This window comes from Nomascus leucogenys, chromosome 8 (assembly GCF_006542625.1).
Source record: "Nomascus leucogenys isolate Asia chromosome 8, Asia_NLE_v1, whole genome shotgun sequence".
Classification (NCBI taxonomy): Eukaryota; Metazoa; Chordata; class Mammalia; order Primates; family Hylobatidae; genus Nomascus; species Nomascus leucogenys.
In genome coordinates, this window is record NC_044388.1 from 7,281,426 (window position 1) to 7,302,605 (window position 21,180).

Below are 21,180 nucleotides of genomic sequence, written 5' to 3' on the forward strand. Positions count from 1 at the left end.
GAATATTTTATTAGGCATGATAATTCATTTGCTTATAGCCACTTGTTAGCCACAGCCCTCTAAACTCAAAGGCAGGTATCCCTTCCCTTCCCTCAGTGCAACGCATGCTACAGACTCAATAAATGCAGGCTTCAACAAGCCAAACCTAAAATTGGATGGTAGGCTGCTTTCCCAGGGTTCTAATAACAGGTGGTGCACGGGTTAGAATCCAGGCAAGCACAACCCCAGTTTCCTCGTTCTCATTCTTCCCTCCTAGAGTCAGAGGAGTGGCTTCTGTTCTGCTCATCTGAAATTCAGAAACAAAATAGGGCACTCCTTTGATAGACTTTTTATTTGCTAAATTTACTGGAAATACAGCATCAGATACAGTGTCCAATCTTCCTAGTCTTCCATTTTTCAATTCTTCTCTTTTCGGTGTACATATCAATGACTTTATAAAATATGAATAAGTACTGTATACATTTATATAAACATAAAACATTTAACAAAATACTCTGGTATCTGACTCTTTCCCTAGAAGCCAGTAATCATTGATGGGTTACTGAGTCCTTGGAATTGAAAACTATGACTTCTATTCTCTTCCCTTTGTTACAGTTCTTCTCAGGTTTTCTTGACTAAAAATCCCTGCTCTCATGTGTTCAGTTCACCTGGTATATAAAACCATCCAACAAAACAGTGTTGAATCCTTCCAAAATCCACTGGCAAATACTTTCATGGGATGACATTCCCTAAACAAAACTTCATAATGCCCTTGTTTTATCCACACCCCTAAAGAGGGTTACATATCAAAGAATTAAAAATGTTTTAATAGAACTCAGGCCAAAATGCTTCAGATGAATTAAGAAAGACTCTGGGTCTTTTCCAAAAGCCAGAGTGAACTTGGACTTTTTCTCTCTCCTGTGTTTTTATACAAACGTTTTAAAAGTTGAATTTGTGTTTTCTTAGCTATCTCAGTATTGTGGTTCTGATCATAAGATGTTGACTTCCTCCCAAAGGGGCATTTCCCACTCTGAAACTAGCTGCTGCATTTTTTGCTCAAGAGGCTTGACTGTGTCTCTACCCTCAAGCACCTTGGCTCACCCCACTGTTGTTGGCACAGGGTAACTCACCCTCCTCATCTGCAGCTCTGTCTCCTCCCACATGGCACCGGCACTGTCCCTCTCATCTATAAGGTACACATGTTCTCCTTTAGACTTATTTCCTTCTCTTTAGAATTAATGCTCTTGATGGCTTCACATTTCCACTATTTCATATTGTTGGTTCTCTTCACTTATGAGTCATGAAGATCAATTAAAGTAAAGATAATAAACTCCTGACCTATCAGATAGTCTGATGCCTGGCACACAGTAAGTGCTTAAGACATATTTGTCACACTTTTTTTTTTTTTACTTTTGAGCTGGAAGGACAAAGATACCCAGGCATAAGTTAATGTATAGAAGGTGGCTTATTCTCCTTTGCCTTCTTCTGGGACTTTTTACTTGATCAGACCATATGAAATTGCCGCTATTTGATAGTTCAGACCTTATAGAAAAGGTAATTTTATGTGATTCAGCTATTTTCATGGTGCTAAGCAGCTTGATGTTCTGTTTGCAAAGAGTTCCGACCCTCACAGAGTTGTTCATAGGGTTATAGGGTGACCAGCTACTACTGGGATATAGGACTTTCAGTGCTAAAACGGGAAAAGATCACAGCAAACTTAGATTTGTTGATCACCCACTTATCACACTGCAGTCAAATTCTGCTTTCTGTACTTTCTTATTTCCTAAATGTGTAAAGGAAAAAATTTCTAAACTCATCATAATACTAGGTAAGATTTATTGAGAGCCTATCATGTACAGACAACTGAGTTAATTGGCTTAATCTTTCTAATAATTCTGAATTATTCTAATAATTCTTAATTCTGACAATAATTCTTACCTCCATTTTGCTGGCTGCTAAATGGAGGCATAGAAAAGCGAAGTAACCTGACTGAGGTCACAGAGCCTACAGTGGTGGAGCAAAGAGCTGATCACAGGAATCTGAGCCCAAAATAAGTCTAAAAGAGGGATATCCACTTTTCTCTACATTGAGTAACTGTCATTCCTGCAAAGCCTGCCTATGGAAGTGGTTCCTGGAGGAAAAGCCATGGAAATGATTTTCTCCATTTCTCTCTGGCTTTGAGGGTCCTTCCTTCTCCTCCAACTCCTGCTCTCCAAAGATCTACTTTCAGTTACAGCCAATTAGCCTTGACCGTACCACAATGCAGCCTCGCCTGGTGACAATGCCTCTTACCTTGTTCCAAGTGCACACTACCCAGTTCTTGACATCAAGTGCCACGCTCTGTCCTACTAATCCTGCCCCTTACCTCTACCTGGACCACTGCTTCCTGCAAAGCAGTCTTCTCTGTGGTCCTCATAGCCCTTTGGTTGTGCCCCACTGCCGAGGCACTGAGGGAAGAAGGGTTAAACATTGGGAGGGATGTGGACCTGTTGCTAAGTCTTGAAGAGTCTTGAGTGTTGAATGTGGTGCTAAGCAGTTTGGCTTTTATTCGGTAGACAGGAAGGAGCCAACCAAGATTTACAAGCAATGGCATGAGCACATCTGTGTTTTAGAAAGATAAAATATAAGATGGACTGGAGCAGGGAATCTATAGGAATATCTTCATTATATGAGACCTGACAAATTTTGACACAATGCCACTAAGCACCTACTGTGTGGCACAAAGACAACTAGTCAATTAAGTGAGAAAACAAACTCAACCTAATGAAGCTCCTTCAGTCTTGTGCTACTGTTATCTAATTTTTACTCTCCTGAAACATTAGAAAATTCTAATAATAAAAAACACAAGTTGTCGAGTTTTGTCACGTGTCAATAAGACACTTTAACCATATTAGAGCCTACTGTGCTTCAATATGACTAATGTGTTCAGTTAAAATGCTAAAGTTTATGAATCTTACAGTAAAGCTTGAAGAAGACCAGCGGAGATACATTACATGCTATCTGTGAAAAATGGTAAAAATAAAAAGCTAAAATGAAAATATTGAATCTTTGAGAGAGAAATGCAGGCACCGAAATGTGCTATCATCTCATCACTATTCTCTATAGGATTGTGGATTAGACAAGTCGTGTATGTCTAAAACTGCATAGAGGGTGTTTCAGAACTAGAGATGTAAAAAACTTACTTTAAAATAAGAAAAGAGCTCTCCAGTAACCCTAATCCTTCTCACAGGGCAGATCTGCTTTAAACGAATGTCACACTTATCTATATATAGTCCATAGTTCCCCAGGGGTGCCCAAGCCCCTTACCCCACAAGAAGCTTGATATATATTTCAACACACAGAATAACATATACTTTGCCCTAAGACTTCCTTTTATGCTTGCTAACTTCAGGATCCTCACAATGGCTGCAAACTCCTAGTATTTCAAAGACTGTCTACATTAATATCTTTCAAAGCCTCAAACCCTGGCAAGGAACAAAAATTGTTTTTGAATCGGCTTCAAGAATTAATATTAGAGAATAGGAGGTTTTTCCTCTCAGCAAATTGAAGCTGAATAAATTGTTCTGTGTCTCCTTAAAATGGAATTGGTTGCTCGAGGTGAGCTCTGCTGTGAGGAGGCAGGATGCAGCAGCACTGTGAAGGATGATGGGAGGGACAATGTGGGGGGCAGGAGGGGGCCTTTCTTCTCTTAAATCAGGGGCAGGTCTGTTTCTTTAAACCTGGCATAGATGCTAAAATGTAGGAAGTAAGTATATTAGCTTGGAGCTGCATTAAAAATAGCTGGAATTGCCGGGCTATTACAACCTCTTTTCTTATATTACCAAATGCCCACAGAGCAGCCTGCCCCTAAGCATTCCTGGGCAGCCATTCATGTCCTCATGGCTGTGACACACATGAATTGAAACTGCCATGTGCAGAGACACAGATGGCTCCCTTCTTTGGAAGGGGAAAACAAACCCTCAAGACTTCCTTTTGGTGCTTCTAGGCATCTGCTTTGCCCACTATCTTCCCCAGACAAGAAGATGTGACTGTGGTTTGAGGGTTTACCTTCCCCTATGGATTTAAAAGACCCAGACGTCACAGCCACTGGCCAAAAGGTTTCAGTGATGGCTTTGATTTAGTTGTATCTTTCTGTTTATAAAAATGACATTATTGCATAGTATATTGATAAATGTAAAACAGAATAATAAGACTCAAGGAAAATTCTGTTGCCTAAAGGCAACCACTGTAACTGCTAATATTTTGACATTTTTTTCCTTCCAGTCTTTTGTAGCTATTTTCATTTATCAAGAATAAACTGTAGGGCCGGGCGCGGTGGCTCATGCTTGTAATCCCAGCACTTTGGGAGGCCGAGGCGGGTGGATCACGAGGTCAGGAGATCGAGACCACGGTGAAACCCCGTCTCTACTAAAAAATACAAAAAATTAGCCGGGCGTGGTGGCGGGCGCCTGTAGTCCCAGCTACTCAGAGAGGCTGAGGCAGGAGAATGGCGTGAACCCGGGAGGCGGAGCTTGCAGTGAGCCGAGATTGCGCCACTGCACTCCAGCCTGGGTGCCCGGGTGACACAGCGAGACTCTGTCTCAAAAAAAACAATAAAAAATAATAAAAAAATAAACTGTATATGTACAGTTTTGTATCCTGCACTGTCTGCTTGACAGTTATAACTAAGTTTCCCCATTAATTTTAATTTCTCTTTTTTCTTTTGTCATTATTGGTCAAATAAATGTAGCTAGATATCATTTACTTTTCTTCTCTCACAGCCTGTGGATTTTGATTATTTCATGCTTTCCTGTTTACGCATACATTTAAATCAGATTCCACAAAAACTCACTGACATTATCTAAGTGAAGGGGCATGTTTGAAAGGGACAACATGTTCCTTGGTACTCATAGACTCAGAAATATGCTGCAAGGTTGTGATGACATTTGAATGCTATTTCCAGAGTAAATGATGAAATACTTCCCCAAGAGACACATGGAGCAAAGGGCAGCTTGTGGGATGATTGGGAAGATGAGACTCATATGCTACCTCCACTTTCTAGAGAAAGTATCAGTCACTAGGCTGACAGAGCCAGATTAGAGTCTGCACTTGCCACTTAGTTGCTGTGTGATCTTGGATACGTCACTTAACTTTCCTAAGCCACAGAGGTTTCATCTACAAAATGGACCAGATAGTATCTACCTCACACAGGGATATCGTCTGGCATATAATCAACGCTTACAGAAGCTTTGTCCCCACTGTTCACAATAAGGTCTTTCATAGTTGATCTGTATTAATTTAAATGATAATTTATAAAAAAAGAGAAATAACATTTAACATAAGTCTAAAAAAGATAAGAACTAGTTCTTAAATTAACTTCATCCTCCTTTGGTTAGCATTTTTTACATAGGTAACCCATATTTTGCCTAGGCTCGCTGTTTCTTTTGACATCTATATAGCATTCAATATGTTTTGTTCATTGTCTTAGTCCATTTTTCATTGCAATAACAGAATACTTGAGACTGAATAATTTATAAGGGAAAGACATTTTTAGCTCATGATTCTAGAGGCTGGGAGGGCCAAGATCAGGCAGTCATCTTTGGCTAGCTTCTGATACGGGCTTCATGCTATGGCATCGTAACATGGCAGAAAAACAGAAGGATAAATAGACATGTACAAAGAGGCAAAACAGGTGAGGCAGCCTCACTTTATTACAACCTATTCTCATGAGAACTAACCCAGTCTTGAAAAACAGACATTAATCCATTTTAATCACTTCGTAAAGTCACTACCTTTCAACACTGTCTCACTGGGAACCAAGTCTCAACATAAGTTTTAGTGGGGATAAACCATATTCAAATCATAGCTTCACCTTGATAGAGATGTAGACTCTTAAGAAATCTAACTAAACAAATTAGTCATAATGATAGGGGCTCTGGAAAGTCCGAATGATTTAGTGTAGATTAAATTATAGGGCCTCATTTCAAAAAAATAAGCATAAGCTGATTTTAGCACTGTCAAACATTTTCAAAATGGCCATTGACCTATAAAAAAGAAAATGTAGTCATGGCATGATCTTCTCTGTTTATTAAAGCTGATCTGTTTCTCTCTCTGCATATTCTCTATTCTCATCTCTCCCTGGTCATATTCACTGACCATCTTGTCCTCAGCTTGACAGAGACAGACAACTGAGGCCATCAGTTGGGTAAGAAGTCTATTAATCTTGATCTCCCATCTCAGTTCAGCCTCTATCCCTTTCCTCTTCTATCTCGGCAGGGTCTTGGATGTCAGTGAGTTGGGTCATCCTCTCTATCCCCCACCCCTTGTATTTGTATCTTCAGGATCTTAGATCTCTCTTAGTTTTTTTGTTTTTTTTTTTATCTTCAGTGTAGCATTTTTCATTGTAGATAATAGGAGCATTCTTCAAAACCCCTCTCTTTACTTGGTTTCTCTGAAACACCCAGCCCTTTCTTGATCTTCCTTCTACATTCTGGTCTTCCTTTCTCAGTCTTCTATCTGACCTGCTAAGGCATTAAAGTCTACATTCAGAAAGGACCCCAGAATCCTGTTCTTTCAGCATGTCAGAAAATAACAGTACCATTAGATATCATTGTTTGACTTAGGTGGAAGAGACATTTATATTCAACTCTTTCTTCTTTTTATATAGCTTATATGGCGGAATTAAAAATAAATATATGTACCATCAATATTTTATTACATTTTTATTGCCTACTTACCTTAGGTATAGAGAATATTCACAATGTTGTCATGATTTATTGTCTTCCAACAATTAATAATTGGGAATCCCTATGGGCTGGACATTAAGAGGATTATGGAAAAATATAACGATAATGATTACCCTTCAGTGATCCTTTCATGTTTGCCAGAAAGGGAAATATAGAACAAGTTTGCACAGTAGGCATTAAATTCTCTAATTTTACATAAAATGACGTTGGGACTTCAAGTTCACAAGTTCACACAGCATGCAACCAAAGAGCTGGGATTCACGCTGTGTCTTCCCACCTCAACACTTTCTTTATATGACTTAACACTAAGTATAAGAGATCTCAACAGGTACAAGTTACGAGGAGGAGTGATTACTATGATTAGCTTGGAGTTTTGATAAAACTAATTATATAATTGTTTTTACTTACTAATTTTTTTCTGAAATTAACAAAAATAGGAAGTTCTTCAGGGTTTTGGAGTTTTGTAAAAGACAAAAAGCTATTTCTATACAGATTTTTCATTTCAATGTACAAGTTGATTTCTTCCTGCCTTGTAAAATCATACACTTTGAAAGCAAAGCTAAGCATTGCTTTGTAAAAATAATAATAATAATAATAATAATAATAATAATTCATTCAAAAAAGTTCAATGCTGGCCTTTTGTTAGTCACTCTCAAGACAAAGGGACTAGGAATTTTTATATGATTATGGAGGTGCTAAATCTCTCTCTCCCTGACAGCTCATTAATTATTGACATTTTCTCTTTTTCTCTCCATGGTATTCTGGGACTGGAAAAGACCTTGTTATATAGTCCCCATATGAAAATAAGCAATGACCTGGGACCCAAATGAAATCATGAAGGCCTAATGAGAATCAGGAGGTGCATGTAATGAGAAGCAGGCAGTGGGCCTAATGAGATACTTAGCAGACTCTGTCACTTCTTTCTATTAACCTTTCTCTCTTTTTCAGGGTAATGATTTAGGGTGTGTTTTATTGGAATTGTTAGCGTATTTCCTCTTACGGTTTTTTGTATTTTTATATTTTTCTAGTGTACTGATTATAATGGCATGAGGTGGCAAGGTTGCGTCTTAGTATAGGTAGATACAAGGGCTGATGTTAAGGTGCAAAGGGAAGCCTTTAGTAGGTCTGGCGTTTTCCTGCCACCCTGAAAATGCCCAGTCTTTTGTGTTCTTGGAAGCTGGTTTATTTATATTTGGTGGGAATATAAATGCTACAGATCTTGCTCCTAGATCAGGGAAGATGAGATGATAGGGGATACCAAGTGACAACGCATATAAAGTGATAGTATGTTGTGAAGGTACAGTCTGTGACAGTTTCTAGAATCAATGGAAAAAGAGCTGGGACCAACTAAATGCCTGTCATGAGTATAGGAAGGAGAAGTCGTGATGGCCATATTAGATTTTGTCCATTTCTGTGTAAAAAGACCATAAATCCTTGAAGACAAGAATTGTGTATCTTGGCACAAGGTAGTCAACTAACATTTAGAAATAAATAGGGATTGAATTAAAGGGATACAAATAATGGTTTCAAACTCTTTTCAAGTCTGATTTTGGGGATATATTTGTTGGTAAATAGTTCTTAAATGTGAGCAACTGTATCTACAATATCTCAGAAAGTATTGGTGTGTTTTAGATGGAGAAAGATGTATTCCTAAGAAATTTAAACCTCAAGTTTGACTATGAGGTTTGTGGTTTAAGTTTATATTGCTATGAGGTCGAGAGACACAAACTGAAAAATTAATTTAAAACATAATCTTAGGTTGGAAGTACTCTTGGAACAACTGTCAAAACAAAGTCAAAAAGCATCTTTGGAAGACCACAGTCTCAGCCAAGAGCACAAAGATGTCACCTTCACTAAAGCCCCACCAACATGAGCTCACAATCCAAAATCTAAAATCTGCAAGGAAACAAATCATTGAGAGACAGCAGAGTGGCAAACAACAGAATTAGACCTCAAGATTTTTATATAATATAATAACTAAAGATTATAAAGTTTGTATATATATACTTAAAGAAATGAAAGATGAAAACAAAAACATAAGAAACAAATTATTAAAATAAAGAGCAAACAGATTGAAGGAATTTGAGTACTTATAAGGAATATTAAGAGTAATCCGCCCAAGGAAAATACATGTATCACAATAGAATATATAACTTTCTACACAGAGGAGACATAAAAAAGAAAAAATTAATCAATACAAAAGAAGGCAGGAAATGTAAACAGCAACAAATATAAAAGTGTAGAAAAAAGCAGAGTAATTTGAAAGCATGTGGTAGAAATAAATTCAAATATATCAATAGTAAACAAAATTGTAAATGAATTAAACTCATGCATCAAAAGGGAAAGACTGTCAGATTTTACTTTTTAAACTTGTTATTGAATTATACATGAAGAAAAGTGCATATATGTATGGAACTTATTGAATTCTTACAAACTGAACTCAACTGTGTAATCAGCATCCAGATCGCAAAGTATAACATTACCAGCCACCTCAGAAGCCCCCTTCATGACCCTTTTAGTGACCCCTTCCTTCTCCCTGAAAAAGGGTAGCTACTATCTTGACTCTATAAGTATAGATTAGTTTTCATTTATTTACCTAGATTTGATTAAAGATTTAAATATGAAAAACAAAAATCATAAAATGTTTAGAAGAGAGTCTTTATCATTTCAGTTTGGAAAGAATTCTAAAGCACAAAAATTTGTAAAAGATTGGTCAATTTGACTACCTTAAAATAAAGAACTTTTGTTCATCAAAGTTATTTTAATTTAAAGAATTAAAGAATTTAAAATGATATAAATTCTAGTCACAAACAGGAGAAAAATTCGCCATTTGACATATAACTATCAAAGGATCAGTGTCCAGAATAAAGAATTACTTCAGTTCGATAGGAGATAAGCTACCCATTAATTTAAAAATCAGCAAAATAAATGAGCAGGTGTTTCATAGGAGAGGAAATCTTAATGGCCGTCAGTATATCATAAAATTTTCAACATCAGTGGCCCTGTGGGGAGTTCAAATTAAACCACAATTACTAGATTAGGAAAAATGAAATATATAGTACAAGGTTAAGAGCACAGACTGGAGTCAGACTAGCTGGGTTCAGATCCCTGATCCATATACTAGTTTTGTGCTCTTGGGAAAGCCACTGCACTTCTTTGGGCTTTTGTTTTCTCATCTGTAAAGTGAGGCTAATGATTCTCCCTACCTAATGGAATTATTGTGATAATTAAATGAGTTATGTGTTTGTGTGTAAAGTATTATAACAGGAGCTGGCATGTTGTAAGATCTATTTGTTAACTATCTTTATCAGTTTGGGCTGCTATAACAGAATACCACTGGGTAGTTTAAACAAGTTATGTCTTACATTTCTATACTCTAAATCCAAGATCCAAGTGCTGGTAGATTTGTATCTGGTGAGGACTCGCTTCCTGGTTTGCAGGTGGCTACCTTGTTGCTGTATCCTCACATGATGGACAGAGGAGAGGTCGCTCTCTCAAGTCTATTCTTATGAGGACACTAATCTCATAATAAGGGCTTTGTCTCATGATCTCATTCAAACTTAATTACTTCCTCCCACAAATGAATACCATCGCAGTAGGGATTAGTGAGTGCTTCAACATATGAATTTGAGGGAGACACAAACATCAGTCCATAGCACTATATTAGGAATTATGACTATGGGATGCCCTTGGATGACTTCTGTTTTCTATCTATACTCATTTCCTAGATGATCTGATTTAGACTCATGAATTTAAATACCACTTATTTACTGATAGTTTCCAAATATACAGCTCCAGCCTGGAGTCCTCTCCTAATCTGTAGTCTTGCATATCCATTTGCCTTCTATATCTGTTATGCATCTTAAACTTCACACATCCAAAATTGCCTCCCCCTTTCCTCCCACTCACCCAAAAGCTTATTCAACCATTAACTTCCTCATTAGGAGCAATTCCGTTCTTCCATTTGTTCAGGCCAAAAATGCAGATGTCTTATTTATTTCTCTTACATCCCAACTTTGGTCCTTCAAAAAATCCTCTCACCTCTCCCTACTTTCAAAATACATACAGAATTGTGTCTCTTCTCACTAGCCCCATTGCCCCCACGCTGGTCCAGGCCACTAACATCTTCCACTTGGACTATGACAATAACCTTCTAACCAGCCTTTCTACTTCAGCCCTGACCCTCTCTAGGCCTATCTTAATAGAGTAGCTAGAATGATGGTGTTAAAGCATTATCAGATCATGTCGCTTTATTCCTCAAAACCCTCTAGTGCCTTCTCTTCTTCCAAACTAAAAGCCAGAATCATCATTAAGTCTTGTACATTCCTAGGTCACCTGGTTCCTGATTCCCACACTGGTCTCCTCTTCTTCCATTCTACTTCTTGCTCCAACATTTCCAGGTTCCTTGATGTTTCTCAGGGTCTTTATCTTGCTCTTCACTATAACTAGAGTGTCCCTCTTCCAAATGTCCACCTGGCTTGCTCTCTCACTGTTTTATTTTTTTTAGGGAAAGAAAAAGCCAAATAAGCCTCCTTTCAGTGATACCTTTGTTGTACACTACCTAAAATTTCAAAGCCTACCTCAACATTTTATCTCCCTTTATGCTTTCTTTTTCTACCTTAGCTCTTGTAACTATCTAATATACTAGATCTTTGAGTTATTCGACTTGTTTATTGGCTCTTCCTCATAATTTATGTTCCAGAAAGGCAGGTTTTCTTGTCAGTTTTGTTCGCTACTGCACCTCCAGCACCTACAACAGTAGCTGGCACACAGTAGGTCCTCAGCTGCTTTTGTTGGATGAATAAATAAATCAACAAATGTCAAGTTTGGGCAAGGATGTGGAGCAACTGGAACATTTGTTTACATACTACAGGTAGAAGTGTTGTCGTGACTCAGGAATTCCACCCCTAGTAAATACCGTCTAGTTAAGTGCTTCCTATGCACATCAGGAGACAAGCACAAGAAGAGTCAAAGTTCCACTGTTCCACTGTTTGTTATAGCAAAGAACTGGACACAACCAAAATGTCCATCAACAATAGGATAGATACGTGGAAACACATTTCCACTTATTTATACCATATAGCAAGGAAAATGAGTTAATCATAACTATAGCCAAACCATGTGGGTGAATCTCAAGAACTAAATTTTGAGCAATATGTGCAGCATTACTTCACTTATGTAAATTTGAAAAACAAAAAACCAAATAATACATTGTTCTGTGATACTAAGATATGCAATAAAAGTATAGTGAAAAGCAAGGTAATCAGGGACACAAAATTTAGGATAGTAATTACTGCAGCGGTGAACAGGATGGGATGGAATCCCAGAGGAGTAAAGAGCAATTCTGAAATATAAAGGTCATGTTATTTATCTTTGACTCTATGGGGAGCATATGGATATTTGTTGTATCTTTTAATATTTCACAATTATAAACATTCCATAATATCTACTCAATAGATAACAAATAATATTACACAAAAATCTAAAGAAAATAGTTAAAGAGCCCCTTCTGTGTGGTCACACTGAGCCAGCGCCTGGGCCTGGAACCGGGGCGCAGCCCCCCAGCTTCACCCACCACCTCCCTACCATGGACCCCCGCAAAGTGAACGAGCTTCGGGCCTTTGTGAAAATGTGTAAGCAGGATCCGAGCATTCTGCACACCGAGGAAATGCGCTTCCTGAGGGAGTGGGTGGAGAGCATGGGAGGTAAAGTACCACCTTGCTACTCAGAAAGCTAAATCAGAAGAAAATACCAAGGAAGAAAAACCTGATAGGAAGAAGGTAGAGGAAGACTTAAAGGCAGACGAACCATCAAGTGAGGAAGGTGATCTAGAAATTGATAAAGAAGGTGTGATTGAACCAGACACTGATGCTCCTTAAGAAATGGGAGATGAAAATGCAGAGATAATGGAGGAGATGATGGATCAGGTAAATGATAAAAAAGTGGCTGCTATTGAAGCCCTAAATGATGGTGAACTCCAGAAAGCCATTGACTTATTTACAGATGCCATCAAGCTGAATCCTCGCTTGGCCATTTTGTATGCCAAGAGGGCCATTGTCTTCGTCAAATTACAGAAGCCAAGTGCTGCCATCCAAGACTGTGACAGAGCCATTGAAATAAATCCTGATTCAGCTCAGCCTTACAAGTGGCGGGGGAAAGCACACAGACTTCTAGGCCACTGGGAAGAAGCAGCCCATGATCTTGCCCTTGCCTCTAAATTGGATTATGATGAAGATGCTAGTGCAATGCTGAAAGAAGTTCAACCTAACGCACAGAAAATTGCAGAACATCGGAGAAAGTATGAGCGAAAACGTGAAGAGCAAGAGATCAAAGAAAGAATAGAACGAGTTAAGAAGGCTCGAGAAGAGCATGAGAGAGCCCAGAGGGAGGAAGAAGCCAGACGACAGTCAGGAGCTCAGTATGGCTCTTTTCCAGGTGGCTTTCCTGGGGGAATGCCTGGTAATGTTCCTGGAGGAATGCCTAGAATGGCCGGAATGCCTGGACTCAATGAAATTCTTAGTGATCCAGAGGTTCTTGCCGCCATGCAGGATCCAGAAGTTATGGTGGCCTTCCAGGATGTGGCTCAGAACCCAGCAAATATGTCAAAATACCAGAGCAACCCAAAGGTTATGAATCTCATCAATAAATTGTCAGCCAAATTTGGAGGTCAAGCGTAATGCCCTTCTGATAAATAAAGCCCTTGCTGAAGGAAAAAAAAAATAGTTAAAGAAATTGACATGCTATTTATTAAACAAGAATTTCAACTACTCAATAAACAGAAATTGCTCAAACTCACTATTAATCAGGGACTACAAATTAAAATGATTATAAGATAATATTCATAGGACTGAAAAAAATTTTAAGTTGATCAGATTAGGAATTGGTAAGTTTTAGGAAAGCAGATATTCTAACACACTACCCAAGAAAATGAAAAATTATATACTCATTTAAAGGACGATTTTGTAGTATCTATTCAAAGTAATCATGTACAAACCTATGACCAGCAAATTTACTCTTCAGCATATTTTCAGAATGATACCTATTTTAAAACACACGAAAATACACTACTACTTTAATAAATATACCTCTCTCAATAAAAATATTTTACATAGGGTAGGAGAGGCAGGAAGCAAAGAAGGGTAATCAAAGGAGACTCTGTCATCAGTAGTGCTCTAATTTTTAAAAGCAGATTTATGTATTTGCTTGATTGTAATTAATTTTATAAAATAAATACGATAAAAGCTGCATACCCGAATTTTCCAGATGCAGCTAATTAAATGTAGCATTTAATTGAAATTAAGGCATTTATATCATTTAATGTTTATGTTAAAAGGCACAAGAGACTTAAATTTAATGAGTTAAGGTACCAGTGTGAGAGGTTAGAAAAAGAACATACAGAACAAATCCGAAGAATGCAGAATTTAGCAAAAAATAAAGATAAAATCTGAAATAAAAAGAAATAGATAACAAAACTGAAATAAAGAGGATTAACCAAGTCAAAAGTTGTGTCATTGAAAAGACAAATAAAATAGACAATTTTGATAAGTCAGAGAGAGAGAGAGAGAGCAAAAATAAGCAATGCTGTAAGAGAAGAGCATGACTGGAGGTGCTGTGGAGATTAAAAAGTAAGAACGTGTCATGTACAATTTATGAAAATACGTCAGAAAACTTAAATGGACAATTTCCTAGAAGTGTATAACTGACTAAACTATCTGAAGGAAGAAAAAAACCCTAAATAGCCCTGCAATCATTCAAGAAATTGAGTCAGTAGCTAAAAATCCATTCACCCAAAAACACAAGGCCTAGAATTTTTCCTAGTTGAGTTCTACCTAACTTTCAAGGAATAGATCACTCCAATTTTATACAAACCGTGAAAGAGAAAAGACAAAAGAGAAATGCACCTCAAATCATTTCATGAGGCTAGGATAATACTCCAGAAATGAAAATCAGTTTATGTCAGTAACAAAAATGAAAAATATATGCCAGTCTCATAAACAGAGATGTAAAGGTTGTGAACAATCAACAAGCCAAATCCATCAGTGTAAAAAAATACATATGACTAACCCGCATTTATCCCAGGAATATAAGAATAATATTAGAAAATTGTGAGTATAGTTTACTACATTAACAAATGAAGAGAAAATAATCTCTCAGTAGATACAGAAAACGCATTTAATAGAAAACATTCAAGACATATTAATTTAAAAATAGTTGGCAAGGTATAAAAGGGAAGAACTTCCTCTATGTGATACAGTATCTAGTGGGAAAAAAACTGTAGAAAACATCGTACATGCTGGTGAGCCTTCAGAAGTGGAATGCCTTTTGTAGACAGTCGTACTTCATTTTATTGTGCTTCTCTTTACTGTGCTTTACAGATACTGCAATTTTTACAAATTGAAATTTTGTGGCAACCCTGCCTGGAGCAAGCCTCTCTGCCTCATCTTTCCAGCAGCACCTGCTCATTTTATGTCTCTGTGTCACCTTTTGATAATTCTCACCCTATCTTAAGCTTTTTCATTATATGTGTTATGATGAGCTGTCATCCACGACCTTTGATGTCACTATTGTAATTATTTAGGGGCATTATGAACCGTGTTCATATAAGATGGCAAACTTAATAGTTGTCTGTGTTTTGACTGTTCCACCAACTGGTCATTCCCCCATCTCTCTTGCTCCTCTCTGGCCTCCCTATTCACAGTAACACTGAAATTAGGCTAACCAATCACCTTAAAACAGCCTCTAAGTGTTTAAGTGAAAGGAAGAGTTGCACATGTCTGGGTTGAAATCAAAGGCTAGAAATGATTAAGCTTAGTGAGGAAAGCGTGTCAAAAGGCAGGACGGGCCAAAAGCTGGGCCTCTTGCACCAAACAGCCAATTTATTGATGCAAAGGAAAAGTTTTTTAAATAAATTTAAAATGCTACTCCAGCGAACACACAAATGATAACAAAATAAGCAAAACAGTCTTACTGCTGATATAGTTTTAGTGGTCTGGATAGAGGATAAAACCAGCTACAACATTCCCTTAAGCCAAAAGCCTAATGCAGAGCAAGACCCTCCCTTCAGTTCTGCAAAGGCTAAGAGGCGAGGAAGCTGCAGAGAAAAACGTTGAAGCTAGCAAGGTTGGTTCATGACGTTTGAAGAAAGAAGCTGTCTCCATCACATAAAAGTGCGAGGTGAAGCAGCAAGTGCTGATGTAGAAGCTGCAGCAAGTGATCCAGAGGATCTGGCTAATTGACGAAGGTGGCTATACGAAACAACAGATTTCCAGTGTAAATAAAACAGCCTCTATTGAACAAAAATGCCATGTAGGACTTTCATAGCTGGAGAGAAGTCAATGCCTGGTTTGAAAGTTTCAAAAGACAGGCTGACCTTCTTGTTAGGGATTAATGTAGCTGATTACTTAAGCTGAAGACAATGCTCATTTGCTATTCTGAAAATCCTAGAGCCCTTAAGAATTATGCTAAATCTACTCTGCCTGTGCTCTTATATGGACCAACAAAGCCTGGATGACAGCACATCTGTTTACAGCATGGTTTCTTTGAAGAAACCGCCATTGAGATCTACTGCTCAGAAAAAAAAAAAAAAAAAAGGTTCCTTTCAAAATATTGCTGCTCTTTTTAAGGATGAGTTCATGTCCTTTGTAGGGACATGGATGAAGCTGGAAACTATCATTCTCAGCAAACTATTGCACGGACAAAAAACCAAACGCCGCATGTTCTCACTCATAGGTGGGAACTGAACAATGAGAACACCTGGACACAGGAAGGGGAACATCACACACCGGGGCCTGTCGTGGGGTGGGGGGAGGAGGGAGGGATAGCATTAGGAGATATACCTAGTGTAAATGACATTAGGTATATCAGTTAATGGGTGCAGCACACCAACATGGCGCATGTATACATATGTAACAAACCTGTTGTGCACATGTACCCTAGAACTTAAAGTATAATAAATAAAAAATAAATTTAAAAAATATTGCTGCTCATTGACAATGCACCTAGTCATCCAAGAGCTCTGATAAATATGTGCAAAGAGGCGAATGTTGTTTTCATGCCTGCTAACAAATATCCATTCTGCAGCCCATGGATCAAGGAGTAATTTTGACTTTCTTATTTAAGAAATACATTTTGCAAGGCTATAGCTGCCATGGAAAGTGATTCCTCTGACGGATCTGGGCAAGTATATCTAAAACCTTCTGGATAGGATTCACCATTCTAAATGCTATTAAGAACATCTGTGATTTATGAAAGGAGGTCAAAATATCAGCATTAACAGGGGTTTGGAAGAAGTTGATTCCAACCCTCATGGATGATTTTGAGGGATACAAGACTTCAGTGGGGGAAGTAACTTCGAATGTGGTAGGAATAGCAAGAGAACTAGAATTAAAAACAGCCTGAATTGCTGCAATCTCATGATAAAACTTGAACAGATGAGTTGTTTCTTATGGATGAGCAACGAAAGTGGCTTCTTGAGATGGATTTTCAAGAAAATCCATGTGAAGATGCTGTGAACATTGTTGAAATGACAACAAAAGATTTAGAATATCACGTAAACTTGGTTGATAAGGCAGCCGCAGAGTTTGAGAGGATTGACTCTAATTTAGAAAGAAGTTCTATTGTGGGTAAAATTCTAGCAAATAGCATCGCATGCCACAGAAAAATCTTTCAGGAAAGGAGAGTCATTCAATTTAGCAAACTTCATTGTTTCCTTATTTTTAGAAGTTGCCAAAGCCACCCCAGCCTTCAGCAACCACCAGCCTTATCAGTCAGGAGCCATTAACATCTAGGTAAGACCCTCCACTAGGAAAAAGATTATGATTCACTGAAGGCTCAGGTGATTGTTAACATCTTTTAGTAATAAAGCATTTTTAATGAAGACATGTACATTTCTTCCTTTGTTTGTTTTGTTTGTTTGTTTGAGACAGAGTCTTGCTCTGTCACCCAGGCTGGAGTACAGTGGCACGGTCTTGGCTCACTGTAACCTCTGCCTCCCAGGTTCAAGCAATTCTCTGCCTCAGCCTTCCGAGTAGCTGGGATTACAGGCACCCACCACCACGACCAGCTAATTTTTGTATTTTTAGTAGAGATGGGGTTTCACCATCTTGGCCAGGCTGGTCTTGAACTCCTGACCTTGTGATCCACCTGCCTTGGCATCCCAAAGTGCTAGGATTACAGGCAGGAGCCACCACGCCCAGCCATGTACATTGTTTTTAAGACATAATGTTATTGTACACTTAATAGACTACAGTATAGTGTAAGCATAACTTTTATATACACTGTGAAACCAAAAATTGTGTGTGACTCATTTTATTGTTATATTTGCTTTATTGCAGTGGTCTGGAACCAAACCCACAATATCTCCTGTAGTATACCTGTATTAAGTATTCTCTTTTTGATATATGTTTTGGTGGTTTTCCACCCTTTTCTTTTTAAGTAGTTAACAACCTAAACGTAAATCTATGTCTACTTGTTACATTATTTCCTCAGGATAAATTCTAGTATGTGTAATTGCTCAGTTCAAGGTTTTAGATCCTATAAAGTTTTATTACATATTCCTAATCTCCGTGCAGGATGATTATACAAACGTTCAGTGCCACCAAGCAATTCCTGAGAGTTGCCTTTTATTAATTTTATTCAGCAGATATTTATGGAGCATTATGATATGCTAAGTTCTGTGCTGTGAGTTGAGGTTCAGTGACAAACACAACAAATATGGTTGGTGCTCTTGCTGAGCTTACAGAGTAGTTTTGGGGCTATCCATACATGTTGTTTGAAAAATTGCCTGTTTTGGGACTTTACCCTTTTTTGGAGTATTCAGTTTGATTTACCAGGCGGTGAAATTCCAGGGTATTCAGCATCTGAAGTATAAGGCGTATAAGAAATGATATGTCTTTGGGTAGAATGACTGTTTTTTTCTAGACCAAATATAGAACAAATGGTGGAAAGACACAATTATGTATAGATGCAGATAAAAGAGCAAAGTGTCTGAAAACAGGTCAGTCCCAAGAAATCTGAAATGAATGATTTCTTCATCCAAGGAAAGGAGGGTGTGCCACTTCACAGAGAGGCTGAGGGCTTAGAACACATACTACATCATACCCTCAGTTATGTCTGGACGAGGTCCTCCAGTATTGCTGGGGTAATACGCTGTTGAGTTAATACTGCTCAAGTGGTCTGCCTCGTAGGCCACTGAGCCTTGGCTTAGTACTCCTAACACGGGCTGTAATTTGACTCAAATTAAACTGAGCATATTTCCCTGCAGAGAACACCTCAATACCATTTATCATTCTCAATCAGCAATTCCAACTTCAAAAAAGAATACAAAAATCAGTGCTGACGAGATAGCAAATAGCTTCAGCTGCTGGCTCCTTCCTCCCCAATTAAACCTGGAGGGACTGCGTAATTGAGAGGAAGCTGGGAGCTGAAGAAGTAATAATTAACTAGGAGAACACCTGGAAAGGCCAAGGTTGTCTTAAAGGTCGTGGGGGCAAGGGAAAGGATGGCCATAGCTTGGACAGCAGCCAGAAACAGAAGTAGGAAGACAGATTCAGGCAAAGATTTTAACTTCTGCCTTCCCCTCTTTACCTCACTGTTTTGGGGTGATCATCCGCCCACCCCCACTCCACCAGCCCAAGGCATCCATTGTGGTGTCAGGGGCTAAACAACTTGATGAAAGTGCGAGAATTGCCCGTGGACATTCTTTTCTCGATCTTCTGCACCCCCAAATTCTCTGGGCTAACGGAAGATGGAGGATCTGAAGAAATCGTGTCTTTTCAGTGTTGCTTCATTCTAAAGATTTAAAGACAAATTCCTGACAGGAATTTCTTGGAGAAGTGAACAGGCAGACATTGATGGTCAAAAATTTGGTTGTGTTAAAACTTTTCTCCACCCTGGAGCTTACCCTTTTCCTTCTGAAAATTACTGAGGGGATATTCCAGTGTGTATATGGGCCTTTCCCCATACACCTTACCTAACAAGTTTGACCCCAAGAAAATGTGACTCACAGGCCAAAACAGCAGGATGCTCAATGCATACAACCAGTAGAAAGCAGACCAAAAGCTAAACATAGAACATAAACATGAAGCAAAATTACTGGAACATATGCACCAAGAATTTAAAATGAGCATAATTAATATCCTTAAAGAGATAAAGGAGAATGTCAGTAATATGAAGCAGGTACAAGAAGACGTAATAAGAATCGGATGAAAAAATTAAATTTGAAATTTTTTCAATATTTTTCAAAAACTGAAGTAGAGAAATAATAGACACTCAGAGCCTAGGTGCTTTTATCCAACACAGGATCAGAACCAGCCAATTAATGGAAAAGTCATTTAAAGCAAAGAATCATTCATAAAATGACACAAATATCTCAAGTATTTAATTTCCACTTATAAATTATATATTAATTTTCCAATCTTTTAATAAAGACAATGCTTTTTCTTTGAATATTACAGTTCTTAGTTGCCTTTCTTTCACAAAGTACACCACAAATAACCAGAATTTCTAGTTTTTCTGTTGCTTTAGTTTTGAGATTAAAGACATTGGCAAATGTAAGAATCCGTCTGTATTTGGATATACATTTTTGCAACATTTTACAATTGTCCTGCTCACTACTAATTTAGTAATATTTTCTAAGCAACTTAATTTTATCAAGTCTTTCTGCATATTTAACTTAGTTTTTTGAAAAACATCAACTTCCCTTCATATTCACATTTAATTTATACAAATTATGCAATTACAAGTATCAATTTAAAGTAGACATAAACAAATTTTGGAACAAGCATGGTTCTCGTTAAGCATAAAATTCATGTGGTGGAAGCAGAAGTTACCTGGGCACACTGGAAAGCAACTTACTAAGCGTCAGCATTTAGTGTGTAGAGGACATTAGACAGTATGTTTTACAGAACAAAGAGAGGATTAATCTAGAGCGTGGAGACTAAGAGCTTCTAGCACATATCTGTAGTACAGTCTTTCTCCAGATATATGTGTATAATTTTTTTGCAGATAAACTAATTTTTGAAAATCATCGTAAATACACATATACAAGAGCACTTTCTCAGGATCTTTTGTAGGGTAACTTTGAAGGACCTAAACAGATTGGAACAAAAACAAAATTGACCCCAAACCACAGAAATAAGTGAGAGCTAAAGCTCTCATTCAGAGCTGTTTTATGCATGCATGGTCTTTATATGAAATATAACTTTCTTCCTTGGATACAAAGAGAAATACACTCTTACACTGTAATAATTTATAATTTTTGGCATTTTGCCTATATTGTCAAGGGTGTGCAGTAGCTTCAACACAGAGGCTTTACAGAGGGGAGCTTTATAAATCTCATCAAAAGAAAGCTCAAAAAACTTAATCGGTGTAAAATAAGAATTTTCTGGAATTTAATATAAACACTGACCATCTACAGTCACTGTATTTTAAGTATCCATTACAAAGGAACAAGTCAAGCAAACATAATTTTCATCAG

The 21,180-nt window shown here is 37.8% G+C and overlaps 1 protein-coding gene and 1 pseudogene across 1 annotated transcript in view; both read left to right on the top strand.

Moving 5' to 3' along the window:
- Positions 1-21,180, top strand: part of SLC9A9 (solute carrier family 9 member A9) — a 598,822-nt gene that overhangs the window by 323,436 nt on the left and 254,206 nt on the right. The window lies entirely within an intron of this gene.
- Positions 12,292-13,381, top strand: LOC105740108 (annotated as a pseudogene).